Source organism: Uloborus diversus, chromosome 4, assembly GCF_026930045.1.
Source record: "Uloborus diversus isolate 005 chromosome 4, Udiv.v.3.1, whole genome shotgun sequence".
Lineage (NCBI taxonomy): Eukaryota > Metazoa > Arthropoda > Arachnida > Araneae > Uloboridae > Uloborus > Uloborus diversus.
The window spans coordinates 187,713,157-187,735,092 of record NC_072734.1 but is presented as its reverse complement, the minus strand read 5'-3'; positions in this window follow the sequence as shown (position 1 = coordinate 187,735,092).

The window sequence follows — 21,936 nt, the reverse complement described above, 5'->3', positions numbered from 1 at the left end:
AGAGTTTGAATGCAAGAAATCGGGAAAAATTGCATCATGGAGAAAAACGCGTTTAAAGTTTCAAAGTTATGTACACATTCGTTAGATGCATGCAACAAAAATAACTATAACTTTCGTTCTATTTAAGGTAGAAACAAGATTCAAACGTCCTCTTAAGCAGAAAAAAACGGAGCAATTTTTCAAATTATAAAACAAAACTGCAAAATTTGAGGATTTTTGTGTCCCGGACCCCCTTAAATCATGTTTTTTACAATCACAAACTGCGATAGGACTTGACACGTTGGGTTTCCTGTTTCTACTAACGGCTTTTATTGCAACCATTCTTTGAATTCAAGACCTCAAAATTCAAATGAATGCCATGGGCTGGATGTTAGATGTTATGTGCTGTATACCGATTTTGCTTAAAAAAGATTGTGTCAACTCAAGGTGGTGGTTTGTAAATTCAGTACACACCACCTAATGTGATAATATTTAGGCGAAAGTGATTTGATATCAATAACCGGCTGATTATAATAAAAGAGAAAGTTGAATGTACATATTCACAACCAAACAAGGCTCAGCTGATAAAATTAAACAACTGTGTTACACAAATATTAAAGGTGATCACATAAAGCGGCGTCCACTGTAATTTGATTCCAAGGCACAGAACGCTGCATTATAAGTATAGAAAAATAAAATCAAAAGACAAATCAATTGCTGTCAGGTGAAAACAGTACGCAATCGTGATTGCTCAACAGAACCCTCCCTCCATTTTATAATCTATACATAGCACAGGAATGATTATACCCCTCAAAAGCAAAGGCACCACTCTAAATGCCACAATCTCTCCCCCCCCCCCAAAGAGAAAAATATCCCTCAAAGCAACCCCTCCCAATAAATTTCAACGCTGCAATGTGCGCCACAACCCCCCCCCCCCCCCGGGTGGCACCCCTGCATAACATCAAGAAAAATTAAGTTGTAGTGGAGACAAGAACATTGAACTCTAATTTTTCTATTTAATGTAAATAAAACATTTTTTTAAAAAAGTACAAAAAATTCAATTTTTGTAGCATGTGCAAGTTTCAAGTGGCAAACAAACCTAATGCACATTATTTTTATGGTTTATTTTTGAAAATTTGATTCAATAACGCATTTGATTGAATTTACTTCGGACTCAATTAACCAGCGTCCACTGTATTTTTAATCATCAAAGTTTTTTTTAAGCAACACATTCATTTATTTCGATATAGCGACACATTAATAATAGTCAATTAAAGTCAGGAAAAGTGTTGTTTGCGTGTTTTGGATGTGTCATATAAACAGCAGTGGTTGTGAGTAGGGGACATGCAGTCTCCAAAAAATGTATTTTTGTTGTAAAAATATTGCAAATAATGTGTTAACTGGTTTCACACCATCTTTTCTTTTTTGGGTTCCCCAAAATATTTTTTTCAACTACAGCATTGCTTTTTAAAATTAACCGAACATACTTGAAAATCATAGAAAAATCAGTACATGAACACAAAATATAAGTTAAATAATATCTTTATTCACAAATGTACATAAAAAGTTTTAAAACATCCAGTTTTAAACATGTTTATGTTATTTCTCATTACCAAAAGGAGATACAATATAAAAATTCCATAAATGTAAAAAATACTTACATGGGTGATTTTACAAGTACATTAACCTTTGCCTATAGTAAGTTGAAACATTCATCTCATAATTAAACTTTGGGTTATAATTCTTATATGAAAACCATGCAATGGTCGAAAAAAATCTAAATGTCGCAGCTAATACGGGCTCCAGGTCGTCTGAATTAATGAAAACATGGATTAAACAAATTAACCTACAAATTCAGCCAAGGTGCATAAACAAACTACTGTACACAGTAAAATTTTGAATTCAAGGCAATGAAATATAAAACTGCGTAAGAGATAAAAATACAAAACACAGCCAACAAAAATACATTATTGCTCTAAATGGCATTTCATTTATACAGCATGTACACATAAATGATTGTTCAGATTAAGCAAAGACAGGTTTAATTGGGTGTGGATTAATGAGGGTTTACTGTCCAAATTTAGCAATGGTTTTAAATTCAAATTTCATGCAAAAATTAACTACTGTCCTAACTTGAATGCTTCACAAACTCAGGAAAAGATTATTATTTTTTTTCAAGTAATTAAAATTGAAAAGTTAGACAAAAGACGTTATTTTAAGTAATGTTGATTTAAACTTCAATAATATGTTTTAAAAAATATATGGCAACAATTGTGAAGAAATATTTTGAATTTTGATTATTCTCAAGAATTTTCGGTGTTGTACGTTAGCAAAACTTTTTTGTAGTACCTAAGTGAACACATTTAAGGGGATCAAATTTTGTAAATAAACACATAATATTTTTAATTTAAAATGAAAAGTTGCTGATTTAAATTGCGACTTTTGTTTCAAGGAGCAGCAAGGACTGGTCAGAAATTACAATAACTTTATTTTTAACATAATTTTGCTTTGTTTCAAGACTTTTTTATGTAATATTTTTTATAAATAAGATCATTCCCTAACATTTCAGAACATATTTTGCTTATTTCATTTAATTGTCTGTTGTACAGAAGAAGAAAGAAATTGGGCACAATAGCACATTTATTATGTTGCTACATAATCTCGCTTTTAAGAATGTTTCCTTAATTTTATGCTTTTAGCCTCACAAATACTACATTTTTTTTACACTGGTATTTCCCCCCATTGACTTTCTCTCATTTATGTAGCATATCTTGAGTTAAGAAACTGAAATAAGTAGTAAACTGAAACTTTGGATCAGACTACATAAAAAATGCTTTTTTGCAGTTGGTATCCAAATTTCTATTTATTAGAAGTTAAAACAAAAAATATGTAAGTGTACACTGAAAATATTTGAAAATAAAAACTAATTAGAAAACAGTTTATTGTAGTAATGTAATATGAAAGCACTACTCAGTTAAAAAAACAATTATGCAAATGCTTGATGGTATTCAAATTTTACGAAGGATAAAATGAGAATAGTTTTTAATATATTATAACTTCATTTAAATTGCTAAGAGGGACCAAAAAAAAGTTTACTTTTAAAAAACATTTTTTAAACATTTGTTTTATTCTACATATTCTCAAAATTAAAACTATTTTTATGAGACAAAATATTCTGAACTAATTAAACAACATTTAAATAGGACATTTAAAATTTAATTAACAATAGGAATTACCAGGGATCTCAATAGAACTAATTAACCGCTAAATGTTTATTTTTATCAAAATTTAACTATAGTCCACATTCAAAATTTACATTTTGATTTACATTCAAAACAAAATCATGCATGGCTTACTTAAGATTAAAAAAAGGGGGATGGGAGAATTCAAGTGGCTAACTACCACCGTAATATGTATATTAAGATCTATTTATCTTTCCTTTTGTACTAATGGCAGTATCTAGGGACACATATACAAAATGTGGAATGATTTTAGGAGCATCGATTTAACAAATTTAATTAGACTTATGCTATTTTACGTATAATACAGCTTGCTGGAAAATCGATAGAATGCATGTTGTGGACAAGGTACAGAAATGACATTTTATCTGCATTATATTTTTTTAAATCAAATTTCAAAAAAAAAATTAGAGTGATAAATATTTTTATTACTCGTTGTGAGTATTTTAAGTAAAATATACCAGTATGTATTTTATTGAATGCTTAAGAAAACTGATCTCAAAAAAAAAAAAAAAAAACTAGATTCTATTCATTCCTTAGATTAGTGGGCAGATAGGTGATGTTTAATGTCAAAAAGAAAGAAAAGAACTTCAGTCTTTTACATTATCTGCTTTGAGTGGACCCTTTGTGTAAATATTGGAAGTCGGAACAGAATAGAAATGGTGGTACCACACTGATCATTCTTGGTTTAATAGTTATTTTATCTTCATTAAGCCATGAAAATAGTAACAATAATGATTTAGTAAAAAAAGTGAATGTACAATAAATAAACAAATGAATAAAACAATATAAAATAAATAAATAACTTTAGGCACATCTCCTGCACAGGATGCTATCTTTTTGAGACAGCAGACCACAAAGTCGGGATCCTGTGGAGGGCCACTTAGAGTAAGGTTCTGTGAAAAGCATAAAAGTGTACAACATATTTAGTGCAGCATTAGCACATAAAATGTATCTTAAAAAGGAGTAGCTAATTAAATCACTTAACTCAGATAAAGATAATGAAAAAAAGAAAAGAAATATTAATGCAAAAAAGGGCTAAGTTGGAAAGCAACAGGTATGACTAAGGTGACCATATGTTCCGCTTAAACATGACTCCCGTCGTCCCTGGACTTGCTCAAATGTATCGTTCTTCAAGGTGACAAAACGGTAATCTGAATGCTTCAACTGAAGGTCATTCGTACAGCAATTTAAGCCTTTTCAAGGCGATAATTTAATCATGAATAATAATTGAATTTATTTTAAGGTTCCTTGGCCGTCATACACCTGTGGAAAAAGTATTTGTCGATTGGTAAAAAAGCCCCAATTGCCAATCACGTATCTTATTTCAAGGTGGATTAAAAAAATAAATTGTATGTATGAAATTCTGCCAAGCATTTTTCTCTTTTTTAAAATACTCAATCACTCCACACTCAATCAACTGGGATGTAACTAAATTTTTACTTACAGTCACCCTAATTTAATACATAACTTTAATTTCTTTATTTTTTCACTTGGAATATTCAATGCATCATTGAAACAGAAACCTTAATGTTTAGTTAGTACTCATTTAGTAAAATGCTTTTGTAGTTAATGCTTCACATGCAGAACAAAGGAGAATCTAAATAACAATAAAATAACTCACTGACTTGGATTAAAGTTTTTAACTATTAAACAACACTTATAACCAGGGGCTCAGCAAAGGGAGGTTTTGGGGGGTCAACCCTGAAGTCTTTAGATTGAACACATTTTGCCAGATCATCCATTCTGCGCTGTCTCACCCCTTTAAACCTTAATTGGCTAGAGATAAGGTGCTGGACATAAAGGGTGCTCTGAAGACCTTGAGGGGTAAAAGCATTAAAATCATCAATTGTCATCCACCACAGGTGGCATTGAGGCCTCGTAGGTGGTGAACAGGGGTTGGCGAATGAAACGAGCAGGGGGAGGAGCCCAACACAATCCTAATATATATCGGCGAGCCCTGTATTAAACTACTCCTTAAATAGTGAAAACAGTTTAATCTCATCAAATTCAGTTGACTTTGCAACATCAGAACACATTTTTTGTTTTTTTTTTTTTTTGTTTTTTTTTCAACACTAAATAGCAATAACAAGTTTTGAAACATTATTCCGAAGCAGTTTTATTTTGTTCGAGAATTATTTTCAAATATTTTAATCAAATCTAGTAATTGTTCTGATTTAGAACCTAAATGTATGTTATAAAATTATCAATTTTTAATTTAATTATATCCAGATAAGTTTCCTAGTCTTCGACATGATGGCTGGTTTTTACCAGTGCCCTACCAAAAGACCATTTTGTTAACAAAATGACCAACCCTGCAATTATTGATCTTCTAATAGTTAAAAAAGAAATGACCAAATAAATAATTGAACAGATTTTTATGTTCTTAAAAGATAAAATGGCTGAAATGTTACATTACATCATACTCCTCGTAAAAGCTCCAATCCACATGCCATCCATGGATTTGGCAATAATGCCTAGCTATTGTAGTGTTGTTTTCAACTCCAAAAATAACCTGGAATTAAAAGATTGTTTAGTCTGAATATTTGAACATGAGATATAAATTAGTTACACACAAAATCTTTCCTTTTAAAAAATAATTTCTAGAAAACAAAGTATCATGCCCAAATAAATTTTTCCAAAACTTCTATCTACATTAGAGACATACCGAGTGGCACTTTGGCTGAGTACCGACTATTGAGTAATATTCAGTAAATTACCGCCCATTAGCCAGGGCTAAAGCAGAAATACGTGAAATACACCGCCAGCTCAGTCATTTCCAGTCGAGGACTGCAGTTTCGTGCTTATTAGCACTCATCAGCCCGGCATAGGAAAGTGACTGAGCCGGAGATGGAAACCCTCTTTCGCACTCTTTCGGATGGAAACCCTCTTTCGCATCATTCTTGGTTTAATAGTTATTTTATCTTCATTAAGCCATGAAAATAGTAACAATAATGATTTAGTAAAAAAAGTATGTAAGATGGAAAACGTAACAAGAGGTTTTCCATCTCCGGCTCAGTCACTTTCCTATGCCGGGCTGATGAGTGCTAATAAGCACGAAACTGCAGTCCTCGGCTGGAAATGACTGAGCTGGCGGTGTATTTCACGTATTGAGTAATAGTTATGTTTTAAAAGGACGACATACACGTGATGAATTTTGACCTCATTGGAATAGCAGTATAGACCTCCATATAATTAGTTTTCAAATCGAAATTCCAGCTGAAATTCAATTGAATATTATTTTAAAAATTTTGTTTATGTAAAATATTTTGATAAAAAACTGGTATTTTTAATATTAAAAATAAACAAATAAATAAATAAAGGGTAGAATTAATCAAGTTGAAATTGCAATGAATAATATCAACCTATTATAGTTCTAGTATGCCAAACATAAATAGTTTTTAAAGGCAAATAAAACACTGCTTACAGCAAATGTGCAAGAAACTGCAGACAGGTGTTTCTGCGTTGCAAGGGACGTCGTTTCCGATGCACAAAATGTGAGCTTATGGATGTAAAGAAATCGGACAAAAGTTGGATTATTTTGTCGTTTATATACACTTACACCTTTTTATAATTTGAGAAAAATTTTCAATTGTCAACAACTACTTAGTAACTTGGCAAATTGGCCGAGTACCGAGTATTTACCGAATGCTCGATATGTCTATGATTTAAATGTAAATTTTTTTTTTGATGGGACTTAAGGGCAGAGATAAAGGGGTCTGCCCCAAAATAAATTAAAAGTACACAACCTCCTTAATCTGGACTAAAATCCGGATAATGAGCATAAAAAATTCTTATATAAGCAGAGATACCTTTTGTTAGAGCAAAAAATAATTCTTAGTAACACAATTCCATAGAAATGTTTCATGCAAACTCTTTCATCATTGAGAGTTCAGCGTCAAAGGCAACTACCGGATCTATAGGGGGAAGTAAGCCGGGGCTCTTGCCCTGACTGGCAACGTCTGACGAGCCGGAATTCGTCACATTTCTGTTCTTTCCACTGGAACTCACTTGGGGGAAGATGGGTTGGTACAGCATTTTTAAGATTTTAGCCCGGCTTGAAAAACTTGTTGATCAACCACTGTTAGACTGCCATGATAGATTATTTTGTCCAATCTATGCGGAAGTGGTACATTTAATCAAAATATAAAGCGAACGTTAGGCACAAAAATTAAGAATTCTTAGTTTAATTTTTTTTATGCAAGTAGAAAACTATTTTAAAAAGTAGGATGCGGTTTAACTGGTTCTACTACATTCATTGCGAAAGAGGATTTCCATATTTCCAAACTTAAATCCGGAAAAATATCATAAAATTTGGCTGGAGCCTCCATCCCCAGATTATGATATACATTCCTGCTATTTTTATTAGTACACTTACTGGTACGTAATAAGATTACCTTAAAATGGACATTGGTTAAAAATATAAGGCGAGTTTCACTTTTATAACTTGTTTCATTAACATAGTCAATGATGTTCACTTAAACAATACGACAATTGTGCATTTGATTTATAATTATCATATCTCTTATTTCATACTTTGAAAATTATTTTACTGAAACCATTTTTTCATTTAAATGCTTTGAATGAAGCGGGAAAGATTTTTCAATGTCCCATTAAACAACTTGCTTCTGTCTGTCTAAGTAATTTTTACCAAGATTTAAAAAGATGTATATGAAATAATTTCATTTACTTGTAATCGGCTTGTTTTTCAACTCCAAGAAAAGTACCTCTAAAATCCTCAATCTTCATCCAAAGTAAATTAGGAATATAGAAGAAGTTGTATTTCATTTACGTACGTTAATTATCAAAAACATAATTTAAACCTATTTTCAAACCAAAAACCCTCAATCTTCATCAAAAGTAAACTAGCAAAATAGAACAAGTTGTATTTCATTTACGTAAGTTGATCATCAAAAACATAGTTAAAACCTGTTTTCAAACCATTAGTCCAGAAACAGGCACACACTTATTAAAATCAAAGCTCCAAATACAATACAGCTAACACTAAGCGAACCTTTAAATGCATTACTAAAGTCAAAATAACGAAGATATATTTTAAGCAGATAATTAAGACATTTTACAGTCTAAATTATCTGCGTTTGTTATATTTCAAATATGAAAACATAAAGTAATCATAGTAACATCAAGTATATCAAAATAGTACTAACCTCGATTGCAACTTCGACTTCTGTGCTGTGCTGTGCCGCCCGGAAAGTGGAAAGTAAATAAAACATGGCGGCCGGTGAGTAACTTCACTTCACTTCGTTAGTTGAACTGAAATGCGGTGAGGTCCGTAATTTCGAGCGGTTGCACCATGATTTCGAGACATCATCGCTTCTGAAAAATTTTAGTTGAACCTCTTTTTCGCGATATTTGTACAAGTGCACCATAAATTGGTTCAAAATAGAACGGATATTTTTTACAGTGTACTAAACGTTGCTGTCTATGTTGTGGGGTCAATGGCAGTATTCTTAGCGGACGCCGTGATTGCAGACCACGTGCGACCAAACGACGGGAAGTGGTTCTGGTTGACACGGAAACATTCAGGGTATCTTGCACCTGCTGCAGAATCGAGGAACAAGTGACATGTGGGTCTGCTACAGCTTGTCGGTGGATGCGTCGATCCTCGCGTTCTGACGTCACTCTGGCTGCCCCTGCACTCCTCAATCTTACCACATTTCGTTGTTCCAACCATCTTCGGCACAGCCGATGCACCGTGCTCGCATCCATGTGGGTATCAGCTGCGGTTTGACGTACGGACCAACCTCCCCTTCTCAGTCCGATCACCATACCCCTCGTAAAATCGTCTATCTGCCGGAAGTGCCTTCGTTGACGGTGGCCTGGCATTCTCTCGTGTTACACGTATCCTCCCAGACAAAAGCAAAATTTCTTCGATAATTCTCCAGTCAGAAATGACGACACGAATATTGCCCATTCTGCAAGTTCCTTTCCTTACATCTTACTTCACGTGCGTCCGAGAGCTGCGCATTTCACATCATTTACATAACTCAGTGATGTACATCAACTCTAAAATTTGCATAAATTTCTGATCACTCCGTCTTGGTGTTGCATTCTTAATGTCGAGCAGTGTATATCAAAATATCCGATATATATCAAAATATCGGATATTTTCGATATTTTCGAAAATATCATAATATTTTCGAGCCCTGGTTACTGCTAATGATTTCATGGCCAACAGAACGACAATTCCTTATCGAAGAAACTAAAGTACATTATTCAAATCTACATAACATTATACAACTATACATTACTTTGTCAGTCTTCACAACAAAGCCTTAGGAACCCATTAACTGCAATAAACCTAGAGACCAAAACAGAAAGAAGTAATTAAAAACCCCAAGACCACAAATACTCCCTTCCCATGTCTTGCGAATATTATGATTAGGATTCGTATAATTTTTAACACAATTTGTACTTACGCGTTACTTCTTAGCAGCTTGAGATAAGTCAGACAAAACATTATCCAGCGAAATCCTGGATGGATAATAAATTATTTTTGAATAAAAAATGATCCGACTTCAAAAAACACCAAGGAACTAAAAAGCAAAAAATAATCGATTACACTTACATACTATTTCCTACCCAAAACTAGAAATGAAATTTATTTTACAATTCCAGTACAAAAATCAACTAAACTGAACACCCATTTATAAAATTAACACCGATTTTAATTACTATACGATGAATTATTTTAAATACCTAACTAGTTATATACGATCTCTTAATTTTGAATAACTTATTGAAGTCGGGGCCTCCTATTAAACTACTACCTAACCTAACGTAAGTGACAACCAACCGAATCCTGAATTAAACACTAATTTAACTAAATTAGTCTTTAAAACTAAGCCTACTCAGTTACGTTAGGCATTAGTTTATAGGAGGCCCCGACTTCAATAGGTTATTAAAAATTAAGAGATCGTATATAATTAGTTACGTATTTAAAATAATTCATCGTGTAGTAATTAAAATCAGTGTTTATTTTTTAATTGGGTGTTTAGTTTAGTTTATTTTTGTACTGGAATCGTAAAATAAATTTCATTTCTAGTTTAGGGTAGGAAATAGTATGTAAGTGTAGTAGTCTAAGATCCGGTTGCAGAATTACTGACTCATCGAGTATAAAGTCAAAATCAAATTTTTACATTACATTATGAAAGGGGCAATGTGTTTTGGCTGGGTTGCCTAGCAAGAAGTGCCCGCAAGTATATTTTATCAAATTAATATTGCTTGAAACTTTTGGTAAAAATAACGCATTTGTTATTAAAATAAACTGTACTCTGCTTCAAAAAAAGAAAAATACCTGAAGAACTTGAAAAGTTATGGTTGCCGTTGCGCAACTGACCGCTACCTATTCGCAGCCACATGTAAACGGGTACTATTAATGCACATTTATGCACTCATAAAGTGTAGTCATCATTTATATATCAAACTAGCTGCGTCGCCCGGCTTTGCACGGTCCACCTCGAAAATAAAAGTTATGTCAAGTGACGCGAGTTCAACACTCAGGCTTGAACCAAAAAAAAAAAAAAAAGTCAGTGAAATTTTGCGGCAGATTGCGGAAAACCCCCAAAAAGTAAACATTTTAAATCCCCTGATTACAGGCAAAGCCTCAAAACAAAAACAAGAATTGTGCCTGTGCATATTCGAGAAAAAAAAATGGCAACAGATCTTTTATCTCAATGATTTTCTTCACGCTATACATTTTAATAAGGGCATTGTTGCGGAAAATTGAGATGAAGCACTGAATAATAATTTGTAGGGCTCGACCGATGGCATTTTTTGGCCGATGAGCCGATACCGATTGTTCAAAGATGGCCGATGGCCGATTGTTTTCCTCCAAATGGCCGATTGCCGATGGCAAAAAAAAAAAAATCTAACAGAAATAAATTGATAAGATTGTCAGGGATTTAAAGGATCATTGATTCATTTCACTTGACTTCCTTTCTACGAATAAGGAATTGTAATCACAAAAAAAAAAAAAAAAAATCAGATTTCGACCTAAATTTTTATTTTACGATCACCCAATTTAAACTTCACAATTTTTTTCGGCACATCTGTACATGCATATGTACCTGAGAACATATAGATGACCGAAATATCTATTTTGAACACCTCCTAAGTTAATTATAGCAAATTCTCTTGTGATGGCTTCATGCGCGTAAACTGGCGTCACTCAAAAACGTTATGAAATAGTAAGTTGAAAACTCATACGTACGTAGTATCATCTAAAATTTCGAGGACAAGTTGCTTAAAACCTTACCCTGAATAGTTCACATTACCGAAGTACATCTATCTACAAAATACTCACGTTGAACGACTATGCACTTCTGCCAACGTTGATGTGACAAACAAATAACATAACGTTTCGTCGGACTTAGCTCCGTGTGACTTTTACCTGTTCCCAGAAAAAAAAAATGCATGGACGCCGCTTTCTTCCGTCAGGAGAAGATAAATCTGCATCACAGAAGGTAGCGAAAAATGGCTTCTAGGAGTGTTTCCAAGAGTTATATGAAAACTGGCAGAAGTACATAGTCTCTCAAGGTGCCCTTTTGAAGGTGGATGTGCTTAGGTAATGTGAACTATTTTGGGTAAGGTTTTATACAGCTTGTCCCCCGAATTTTTTGATCGTACTACGTACAATCTGTATAGGGTGTAGTTATGCTTCTCCTTTTTTGACTGCTGTATGATGGAAGAGAAAGAACAACAGCAAAAATAAATAAATAAATAAATAAATAAAATAAAAATAAAGGAAGAAAAACAAAGAGACTGTTTAATAACCAATTGACTTTTTTTTTTAAATTGAACACATAACTAAGATTTCAGTAATATTGTAATAATGTATGGATTTAGGTACACTAAACATCGTTAAAAAACATTAAATTATGTTGTTTAATCATTCAAAAAAAACTAAGAATAAAACTATGAAACCGTCAACAAATTACCCAATTAAAGTGGAAAGAGTGCACGTAGACATTTTTTAGTCATCAAATTAAACAAAAAAAGGGAACAGATAAATTACAATATTAAATCATAATAGGAATATTTTTATACTTATTTAAAATTTATGAAAGGAAAAGTTGGCATATTTCATAAAAGCTATAACAGTGACAAATTTTGTGAAAAAAAAGAAATAGCCACGAAAAGAGCGAGGTTCTTAAAACGCAGCCACAATAAACAAACTCAATATTTACATCAAGTTAATAACTGAATACATATACTACTTGATCTGATGTTTTCACACGTAATATTGAACAATTTGATTGTTTAATCTTTTATGAAGCACTACAAACAAGTTCAAATTAAATTTTGAAATTTAACAATAATTTTCTGAAATTTAAAAATTGCATAATAGAAAATCCTAAGAAACTTTTCTATAACATATTATTAAAAATATGATGAAAACGAAAATAACTTATTCATTTATTTTATGTATATATATATATAGTTACTTACAACAGAAAAAAAAAATCGATCGCTATTAATGATGCAAAAAAGATGGCGCATTACGAAATATAGGTGAAACAAGTATAAGAAATACGCAAGATGATATTTCTTGACCAAAATAAATAATCGCTAAATATTTAAGAAGTGCTTGAAACGACGAGGGTGGGTTAGGGGGGTCACCCTCTGATTTTGGAGTGACTCACAACTTTAAACTTCGGCCTCATTTTTTTAGTACAGAACCGCTACCACCAACGCCTCGGAAGAGTTTCTGAATCTACTTCAGCACTTTCGAAGAAAAAATTCAAAAGTCCCTTTGGTTTCCGAATTATGTTTCCATTCAAAACGTCTTTAATCAATTTCTGACAACAATAGATAAAGCTTGAAAAAAAAATCTCTAATTTTATGAATGGTGTTAGTTTTAAACAACTCAGAAGTACAACTAGAGTTTAATTTCAGAAATTATTCGATTTGGAGGAGGGGCACGCAAGTGTTCTCGGAAATACAAAAAATAGTCGTAAAAAATAGAGTTCAAAATAATCATAAACATTGAGCCAGGAAAACCCTTTTAAAACTTGCCCCCGAGTTTGTTTTGACGTGCAGTGGCGGATTTAAAATATAGCAAATGTTGCAATTGCGCGAGAGGCCCCATAACCATAGGGGAACCGTAGGAGTTACAAAAATGTTTTACATATGATAAATGTTTTACAACTTCTGAACTAGAGAAACAGGGCCCCAAAATGTATTTCGACGGGCCTCAAACGTGTAGCTCCGCCGAAGCAATACAGAAAAGTCTGCATTACTGTGATTTATATTACAAATATCGAAAAATTAAAAATTACCGTCGTTTCAACTGGAATCAAACAAAATGAAACAAAACCGGTTTTGCCATCTCATATTTGTTTCCATAGTCTCCAATTCGGCAATATATCACCGAATGATCGTCAGCCTGAGACGCTATATTAGTTTAGCATTGAAATAAATAATTAATAGCCACAAAAAATGAGTAAATAGGCTTTTTAGAGCACCCGACCGAAAACAAAAAGTGAAGTTCACAACTGGAAAGTACGCACACACCACATGCGAAAATTTAGCCTTCTACAGTTTACCATTTTTGAGTTATGACTTAGGAGAGATACATACGTACATCCAGCCGCAAGAAACAACGCAATAATTAACTTATTTGGTACCTGAATGCTGTATAAAAAACTCTTTCAGGGGTGACTAAAATAGAAATTCATACTGAAATTTAAGTAAACAATTTTATATGAAAACAATAACTCCCTTTACTTTGTATTAAAAAGTAAAACAACAAAGGTCCTTTTTTTTTCCAAAAACATCGGCCAATTCCATCGGCTTTTCGATGTTTTTTAAGGCCGATGGGCCGATGTTTCCTGCAAGTTAGCGTCGGCCGCCGATGCCGATGGCTAAATTGTTGAACCATCGGCCTGGCCGATGCATTGGTCGAGTCCTAATAATTTGAATGGAGGAAAGCCTTCGAAAAATAGGGATTTTATGTCGAAATTCAAGCTTTATAATTAAGAGTTTTTAATTGATATATCCGCTAATTCTTATCGGAGGATTATATTAAATAGCCAAACATGAAGACGGGAAGATTACGAATCCATCGATACCTGGTTCGATGGTCAGTTCACTGTCGTTCGGGAGGAGAAGCTTGGACATACATAGATACGTTCAGTTTTTAATTATATAAGAGATTGTTACCGAAAGTTGAGAGGAAGCACTGAATAATAATTTGACTAGCGGAAAACCTTCCAAAAATAGGGATTTTATGTCGAAATTTAAGTGTCATAATGAATAGTTTTTAAATGATATCTCATCTAATTATTATTGGAGTATTATGTTAGATAGCCAAACATGAAGACGGGAAGATTACGAATCCATATACCTGGTTCGATGGTCAGTTCAATGTCGTTCGGTTGAAGTTACTTGGGCATATATACCTAGTTGCATACATAGTTACATACATAGGTACATACACTCAGTTTTTAATTATATAAGATTGACACCTGCTGTCATTTGGAACAAGTTTACTTTAGAACTAAATAAAGAAAAAATAACATGAGATGGAAATAATACAATTTTAAAATATTTTTTCACAAATTTCAGAATGTATACTTCATTCTGAAAATCTTTACTGCTTTTCCAGCCTTCTTTATTTTCTTTAAATTTCATGTTTCCGCGTTTCCCTCTAAATTTTGAAACATAAAAGTAGGTTGTGCGCTCAAATAATTATTCATGCAACTGATTCTTAGCTCTCTATATTCCTCATTTGCCGTCTTTTCATTCCTTCACTATGCGGGAAATTCCCAACAAAAGAATTGATCTTATTTATACTTTGAAAATGGTGTTCACAAGCAGAACTAACATTTCAAATACTCTCACAAAGCTTTTTGACTCACAAAGCTTGTTGACGAACATATTTCATTTTTTTTTTATCAATGACAAATTTTCTGACTTGTAACGAAATGACGTATTCATGGTCATCATAATTACCATTATTTTTTTTTTTGAATTAACTATTATTTTTTCTTAATACAGTTACAGGTGTCCCTCGTATAACACGGTTAATTCGTTCCGTGTAGTACCGAAACCGTGTCATACGAAACTTAAAACTTATTTTTTACACTAATTAATCATGTTTACAAAGTAAAAATCATGTCAATATGTATACTGTAGTATTGACACCGTGTTTCGTGTTATATCTAAACCTTGTAATACGAGATTTAGAAATGATGTGAATCAAGAGATGTGTACCGTGCTATACTGAAACCAAGTTTCATAAGAACAAAATAAAAGTATTAGAGGTTTTGTCAAAAATCAGCAGAATGTATCGAACAAAAATGAAATTCCATCTTTTTTTAAATATTACATTCGTGTTGTATCAAAGCCACGAAGCATTAAATTTTAGTTTTGTACCGTGTAATATTGAAACCGAGTTTCATAAAAACAAAGTAAAGTATTAGAGTTTTTGTCAAAAATTAGCAGTATGTATTAAACAAAAATGAAATTCCATCTTTTTAGCCTACTTTCCCAGTAAAAGTCAGAGAAAGAAGAAAAAAGCATGAAAGAAGGCTTAATGCATCTTAAAAATATCTCGAAAAACAAAAAAAAAGTCAAAAATAAATAAAATAATTAGATAAATATTGAAAGATTAAAAATTGGAAAGTAGGGTATTGAGATGGGGAAAAATGTCTGTCGGTCTGTCTGTCCCCCCCCCCCCCTCCAATAACTTTTGAATGAATAGTCCGATTCGAAAAAACTTTTTTTTGTTCGAAAGATCTCGGCGAGGACACCTTATTCCTATATTTCATTGTTTGATTTGAACTATTTTTTGTTCAATTTTGAACAGTTCAAAAAAGCTTAACATTAGCGCCTACGGGGAAATTCAAGGCAATTCCGGACTGTGAGGCGAATTTGCTTCAAACAAGCTTTGTAGCAAAAAGATTTTGATGAAAAACTTGTATATAAAATATCTTTTTGATTTGAACAATTTTCCGTTCAATTTTGAACAGTTCAAATCCCTTCACATTAGCGCCTACGGGGAAACTGAAAGTCAATGTGGATTCCGTACTTGAAGGCGGATTTACATCAAACAAATTTTGTTGGAAATAGCTCTTGACGCCAAACTCCAGACTTCGACTCCGAGAATTTAGGGGCACTTAACTCCGACTCCTGTGTCCGACAATTAATCGGACTCCGACTCCCCGACTTCAACTCTGCTTTCTTAGCTTCGGCAAAAATTTATACACGGAGGGCAGATGACTGACTCCTTCGATATTCGACTCCGACTCCTTTATCAAAAATGAGATTGACTCCGACTCCGCAGCTATGGTTTTGACTGTGAAATAATTATTGTTGATCTGATTTGTTTTTATTTCTACGCTAAAGATTTTATTTAGGTATTCAGTTTTCGGCGAATATACTCGAAGTCATTTATGTTTCTACATAAAGATATGCGCAGACGATTTTTTTTTTTTTTTTTTTGGCAATGAAAATTATTTTTGTAAGTTGACATTTTATTGTTTTCATTTATTTTGGTACGTGCATTAATTCATTTAAAAAATTGTTTTTGGCTACAGGGGAAAAAGAAACTATTTTTTTTTTTTTTTTTTTTTGATATCATGTATTCATTTTAATGAGCTTATTAATTTTAATAATTATTCTTTCGTTTTGAAAGCTGTTAAAGATTTTTTTAATGGAAAAAAGTGTATTAGCTGCTTTGTTTAAAAGTTGCTGCGATTTATTTGTTCGTTTTTTTTTTTTTTTTTTTTTTTTACGCATCTAATTTTTTTAGATGAGTGAGGAATATTTTATTCCTGGAAATCAGCTTAAAGTATTTTAAAAATATGTTTGAAAAAATTTGCGATTTTAGCTATTTTTGAGATTATTGATCAGGTACTAGAAAGTAGTATGGGTATACGGGAAAGCAGGCTCGTCTAGTTCTAGACAGAACTTCTTGTTTAAATGTTACATTCGTGTTATATCAAAACCATGAAGTATTAAATTCAAGTTTCGTACCGTGTAATATCGAAACTGTGTTATAATAATCGCAAGTTTGGTATCGTATAGTATCGAAACCGGGTAATAATAATCGCAAATTCGGTACCGTGTAATATCGAAAGCATGTTGTACAAGTACCGTGTTTTAAGAGGGACAACTCTTTATTATTTACTCTATATTCGTCGTTGACACATTTTCTATCAGTACACAATATTTGGAACATTGTGTAAAGTTTGGAGCGTGCTTACGTTATCTCAAATACATGAATAAATAAGTTAAACTGAACTAGTCAAGTGGAAAAGAATATGCACAAATAAGGCACAAGTATGTAACCGATAAAAAGTATGACGCAAAAAAATGCAAGCGCAAATGTCAATTGGAAATAAATATGCACAAATAAGGCACAAGTATACATGGAATACACCGCCAGCTCAGTCATTTTCTGCTTTAGCAATGGCTAATGGGCGGTAATTTACTGAATAAGGCACAAGTATGTAACCAATAAGAAGTATGACACACACAAAAAAAAGCAAGCGGCAAATGTCAAGTGGAAATAAATATGCACAAATAAGGCAAAAGTATGTAACCAATAAGAAGTATGACACAAAAAAAAAAAAAAAAATGCAAGCGGCAAATGTCAAGTGGAAATGTATATACCCAAATACGGCACAAGTATGTAACCGATAAGAAGTATGAAACAAAAAATTCTGCTCAGATAACGTAAGTAACGAAAGTTATTTCCATACTTAAAAATCCCATATTTTGTCAATATTTTCAAGACAAACTTACGAAACAAAAATAAAGCATAAACGTTTAATTCGCATAGCTTCAAAAGATAATTCTTCACCTTTCCCATAAAACCATTTGTTTCTTACTGGTGTAATTTGGTGATATAAACCATTTGTTTCGAACAAAATTCCCAAAACGTCCCAAGTTAGGGTTGTGTCCTAAGCATGGGCACTTAACTGCAGTTTAAAAAAAAATACGCGACAAATTTGAAACAGTACAAAAAGGTGAAAATAATAAATAATTGCATTTCTTCTTGCAGTTTAAGGGAAATAGAGGAATAAAAAAAACGTCGTGCCATTGCACTCGTAATAAACTTGATGACGGAATATGGCCATTTCTCCGTCATAATATAAAGTATAATAGAGCACGCCGTATTTTGGTATCTTTTTAAGTTACTGCCTCTCTGAAAACTGTTATTTGGACTGTCAGTCATTAACAGCTCTCCCTTCGCTTTGAGTTCTTTTTTATTAGTTTATTCATATTATGCATTTTATGGACTTCCATTACGTAGCACATAAAAAAAAACTCGTACCCTAAATTGCACAATAAAAATGGTTGACTGTAGCTTCGAAATGTGTTCATGAGTTCAAAAAAAACTTTGCAAAAAGTCATAAATAAAGGATTTCATCAAAACCTGGTATATATTTCCTTATACCGAGCTCTACTGCTTCAAATCAATCAAGTGTTTTTGATTTTTATTTTTGGATAAGGAAGATAAATCAAAAATACAATATCTTGCCATTAGCGATAAAAAAAAACACTTCTCTCACGGGAGAGGCAGGGAGTATCTTCGATGGAGAGGCAGGGAGTATCTTCGATTTCCAAAAGTGTGTATCATATCTCACAAGACGTTAATATCACTGTTTGTGAGCTACATGATTAAATAAAATGCCAACGGCTTTCTGGATTTATATACCGTGTGATCCATCTTTTAAGTGGGAGAAACTGATAACTACTATTTTTCAGGTGTAATAAAATGAAATTGAATTTTTCAGAACTAAATATTTTGCTATGGTTACTTTGAAAATTTCTCTTGCGATAAGTAGCCTGCTGATTTAAATCCTTTCATTTTAAAATGCTTTTGAAACTCCTTCGTACTTAATAGTATAGTAATTTAAAATGAAAGATTGATATATTAATGATTTTTCTGTAACTTAAGCATATAAAAAAGAGCTATGTACATTGCACTGCTAAAATCCAATATAAATTTTGTAACATGATTCTAGGTTGAATTTCGAATTTAATAAAATTCTGATTTATAATTTCAATTTGAGTTTAAAACCTAATACAATTCGGATCTATAATGTCAATATGAATGTAAAACTTAATAAAAATCAGAACATTTCCTATGCTTTATCTGTGTCTTTCTGTTATTTACTTTAGAAACGCGCTTGTGGGACTGAAAAGAAAAAGACATCGTATGGCAAGTCCGATGTCTAATACCCGATATACATTAATCGTGAAAGTTAAGTTCTTTTAAGTTGTTGTTTAGTTGAAAACGGATTATTGAGAAACTTAATAAATAATTGCATAATGTATTTAAGTTCAAAGTTTTAAAAAGAATATGTATTTTAAAAGTCTTTGTATGCGATAGGAAAACAGAGAACTCGATTTTGCGACTAATTTACATGAGAATGAGGTATCAATTTAATGTCATTTTCCCATCATTGGTAATTTCAATGTGATTCAATAGTTTACTCCCTAAATATCACCAACAGCGGCCAAATAGAAACTAGAAAAAAAATCGCCAAATTTTTTTACCAAGTCAGCGACAAAACTTGGCGACCAAAAGATTGGCGATATATCGCCAAGTGTCCGCCAAATTGCAACACCACTTGAGTTTACATCGAAATTAACAATGATTTCCTCCCAAAAAGGGACAAAAGACCCCTTTAGAAACACCCGAATGCAACCAAAAAGGAAGGTGCACAACTAGACCACATTAGGAGTCTACGTACCAAATTTCAACTTTCTAGGACATACCGTTCTTGTGAGTTATGCGACATACATACGCACATACATACATACATACAGATGTCACGAGAAAAATCGTCGTAATTAACTCGGGAATCGCGTCATTATGGATATTTCGCGTGTCTATACGTTCTTAGGCACTTATCCACGTGTGGTCGAGTCGAAAAAAAAAACTGAACATTCATTCGGGGGTGAGCAAAATGGAAATTAATGTCGATTTTTTAATGAAATTTTTTTTCGCCAATACAATACTTCCTTTTTTTTGTAAAAGGAAGTAAAAAGAACCAAATCAAATTTTAATTAAATTGAATGTCTATAAAAGATGCAAATACATATCTCTCGTTTGGAAAAGAGTGCCACAATGCGAAATTTTAAATTTTCGCTTAAAAGACTTCAAATGAGGTTACTTTCTTTGGAAAATAATGAGATATTTTTGGTTCTCATTTTAACCACTGGAGAGCACAGCAAATTTACTGTTCTTACAGCAAACTTCCGGAAAAGTTAAACTTCAAGCACTTCTGTAAAATTTCATTTCTTCGTATTGTGGCACTCTTCTTCCAAATGAGCGATATGTAATTTTTGAGTCAATAAATTTTGTTAATATCAGTTCTCAAAGACCTGGGGAAAAGCAATTGAGGCTTTTATTTAAAATTCATACTAATATAAAGTTCAGAAATACTTTATAAAACCATACATTATATAACTTTCTGGCAAAAAAGTACAGCTTTAAAAGAAGAAACTGTTTAAGTTTCACCACGTAGACATTTTTGAATCTTAAGAGAAAGAGCAAACGCACTAAAAAGAAAATTTAGTAGAAGAGCAAAATACAAACTATCATTTAAAAAGATAAATATTCTAGTAACCATGCGAAAAGAGTTACTTCAAGATATACGTTAAGTGTTTATAGCTTTTCCATTAGTTTCTTAATTCGCTCTTCTTTCTTGAGGAATGGCAATAAATTACATCTTCAATTATGTTTGTTCTAGTGGAAAGACTTGAAAGCATTTAAATCAAGTTGGTTGTTAATGTTAAAGCTTTCCCTGACTGATTAAAAAGGAGAAATCTGTTTTATTCGCAATAATTCTCCCTCCCATACAAACTACCGTCTGAATTTTCCATTTAGATTTTTAAATCAACTTGCATAGTTGTAACTTCGTAGCTCTAGAATAGAAGAAAAAATCTGTTGCAGACTTGTAAATGTTACAGTATGCCTTATGGATAAGAGCTAATAAACTTTTTTGAAGGATAAATCTCACACATTGACAATAAATTATCAGGAATAGTTTTGCCATGACAGCGGACATTTTTACCTCTGAAACGTATTCTTCTCATTTCTTTTAGTTTTTTCTTATACCTTTAGTCTCTTTTTCAGTGCGGAATAAGCTGCAAAGAAATATTTTTCTTTTAGTAAATAATGTACAAGATTTCTGTTATCCGGTTCGAAATATTATGAACTATGTAATGGCTATTTATTTAAAGCTTGTATGAATCTAAGTCTATCTAAAACCAGTGCAATCAACATTTGTTTAGCAATAAAAAATTGACTGTCAGGGTATGGCTGACGAAAATCACTTATACATTCCAACGAAGCAATTGCCTGCTTGGTGATATTTTAATCGTTGAAATTTTAACTCTAACTCTAATGGATCAACCCTAAACTCCAGTAGATAGCGTTCATTGTTGACTACTTTTTCCGTTTTTTCATTCTCCAAAAATGGCAGTTTTACCAGTAAAACAGTTAAGATGCCGGATACAGTTCAATCTCGTCAAAATAAAACATTTCATAGCATGTCAAAAGTTACCGAAAAATATTAACAAATTATCATGCTATGGCAACGTCTATGATGACGTCAGAGCGTTACTCGATCAGTGAATTCATTACTGCATGTATGAGGATTTTTGGTAATTGCATATAAAGGTGTTCTTAGTCATATTCCGTGACATCTTTTAACCTCAGGTCAAATTGCAAAAA